Source organism: Apium graveolens, chromosome 10, assembly GCF_009905375.1.
Source record: "Apium graveolens cultivar Ventura chromosome 10, ASM990537v1, whole genome shotgun sequence".
Lineage (NCBI taxonomy): Eukaryota > Viridiplantae > Streptophyta > Magnoliopsida > Apiales > Apiaceae > Apium > Apium graveolens.
The window spans coordinates 47,907,825-47,910,543 of record NC_133656.1 but is presented as its reverse complement, the minus strand read 5'-3'; the positions used below and the strand labels follow the sequence as shown (position 1 = coordinate 47,910,543).

General features: G+C 30.9%; 1 long non-coding RNA gene across 2 annotated transcripts; it reads right to left on the bottom strand.

Annotated features, from left to right (window-relative positions):
* Positions 1–2,506, bottom strand: LOC141689074 (uncharacterized). 2 transcript variants are annotated; one of them, XR_012562244.1, is made up of 5 exons: positions 2,215–2,506; positions 1,680–1,766; positions 677–722; positions 291–441; positions 1–180 (listed from the first exon to the last, which is right to left on the bottom strand). It is a non-coding gene; the product is annotated as an uncharacterized LOC141689074 (long non-coding RNA). The 2 variants fall into 2 exon arrangements; XR_012562243.1 differs by lacking the exons at positions 1,680–1,766; positions 2,215–2,506 and having other exon boundaries at positions 677–795.
* Positions 2,507–2,719: the final 213 nt, after the last annotated feature.

Below are 2,719 nucleotides of genomic sequence, written 5' to 3'. Positions count from 1 at the left end.
TCCAAACTAACTATAAACTAGTTCACATTCTTTACTTAACAACAATCAAAGATTATAAATTTTAAAAAGTACTACTAGAAGCTAATGCTTGAATTTGCTTCACTTTCTCCTCGACTCCACCATCCGGGCCTTTCCTTTTTAAAACATGTGAATCTTTCTTTTGTAAGTCTTCTTTGTTCCCTGAAATATTAACCAAGTTAAAAAAAAATTATATGGTCATTAAGAAAAAGAATTGATAAATAAAGAAAGCAGGTGTTAATAGGGTGATTTACCGACACTTAAAAACTTACCAATCACACTCCATTGCATATCATCTCCTTAATAGTACTTCAGGGGCAATGTAGTCTGGTGTTCCTTAAGAGAGGATCACTGTACCTTTCCAATGGCAGCAGTGGTGTTGCCAGCAGCATCCAGTATAAATTGATACTGGAAAATTATTCACTGATATACATACAAATAACTGAAATAATAAGATTAAATATTAAGAGATGAGTCATGAGAGTAGAGAAACTTAAAATGCACCAACTTGATGCCTCATGTTGAGAGAATCATGTTCAACTAAGTCTATATCCACTAGGAAAAAGTTACTTTTATAAAATTAAGAACACTTGATGCAAAAAAAAATTATCATCACTATACTTTTAAGATATAATACTTCACCCAAAACCAACAGTACCTATTTCACTTCTAGCAACCATGCAGTGAATTCTGGTCTCTTATTCCTGTAAAGAGATCATTTTCAGTGACATAAGCAAAGGGAAACTAAATTATTAAAAAAACTATATTAATATATTTACTCGTACATATTAAGGACTAAAGGCATCCTCACCAAATTAACCCAAGAGTCAAGACTTATAAAGCTTAAAAGCAGGTTACAAAAAAGAAAATTTTGCTGGTTTTAATATAAAGGTCCTGTTAAAAATTGAAGGTGACACAACAACTAAAAAAAATGTAAAGTAACTCCAATTCAAGGGCCAGGCTGATTACATTGATAAACTATATGCATACTACAAAGAAGATATCAGCTGTCACCATACTACAAACAAGACTTTCAAAAATCCACAAAGGACAAATATATCCAATACTAAGAGAATATTTCCAAAGCATAAGAAGAATTTGTCAAATAAATGCTCATAAATGGAGGCTTTCTAATAATGATATTATTGCAATCAACAAATACACTCTCACTTAGGAGAGAAAACAAACTGAAATTCTAAATAAAAAAATTAGATATGAAAAATAGAACTTAAAAAGAAATAATCATTTCACCCTCCAATCTAATATATTCTTTGAATTCAAGATCAATGAAAACCCAATCTCTGATAATTAGATCTAAAACTAAATAAATAAATAGGTAATGATTCTCCTAAACGGAAATATTATTGAAAGAAACAAAACAAAACAAAAAAATTGATTTTTGAGAGGAGGCTTGGGTTTTTTTATTGATAGTTGAACATAAAATTCTAGAGCACAATAATTAAAATAAGAATAGAATTGATCAGAAATGTATCCTAAGAATTTGTTCACATAGTGTGCTGGTCCTCGTGTAGTCTAGCAAATCGAGGTGCAGCATAAGATCTTTCTCCAGAAAAGATTTACATCATGTCAAATTAACTTGGTAAAACTAAATAAAAGAATACTTATTTAGCAAAAAAAGAGAATAAAATCAGTCGACCAACGGATTGTCTTCGTTGACGAAGGAATAGTGCACTAGAATCGTCATGCCTCCTCGATTATCTGTCTCTTGTTTGCGGCATCTTCTTCGACTGCTTCAATTAAAACACAAAAAATCAGTTCAGCACAATAACACACATACACACACAAAAACCAATACGAAGATCTGCAGCTATTGTTTCAATTAAACATCAATTCACCACAATTACAAACTTATCAAATCACTACAATTGCACAAACATAATTATCGAAAAAGATTGATTTAAATGTCCTACTTAATTTACAAGACACACACACAAACTAAAATAAGAAAGACATACACAAAACAAGATGAGGTGTATCGAGAAATTATAACGAAGTAATACAAAATAACAGCTGCATCTACAATCTACAAATTATAATAAAAACTAACTAAATTAGCACAATTACATATGCACACAGACAAACTAAAAGAAGAAGATAAGAAAATACATACATAAATCAACATATAAATATAATTATATATTTTAGATGTATGTGCAAAGAGAGAGATATATATACATAGAGAGGAGAGAGGTAGAGCGAGGCGAGATGAGAGAGAAAAGCGGAGAGAGAGATCAAATGAAGTTTAAGTGAACTCAAAATGAAGAATCAACCCCCCAATTTGATATTCAATGGAGCCCTAGTTTGATATTGTAATCAATTGAGCCCTAAGTTCAAATACAAATACCTAATTATTAATTAGAAATTCCGAGTTATAGCGTAGATGAAGAAATAGTAGACAGAGATCGAGAGAGAGTAATGACTAATGAGATTGAGAGAGCACAGAGGGGGAAGAGAGATGAGATTGAGAGAGCACAGAGGGGGGAAGAGAGAGAGTAATGAGTCTCGTGTGGGTTTTAATGGGCTGAAAATAGGCGGCCTTTACCCAAAAAATTGGGCGCTAGGTTTGAATATTTTTATAAATTTTACCTCCATATCAAATTTCTAAGATTCCATAAATCTATTTTCAAATATTTAAATATTATATTTATTTATTTTATTTTTTATATAAATATGTATATTT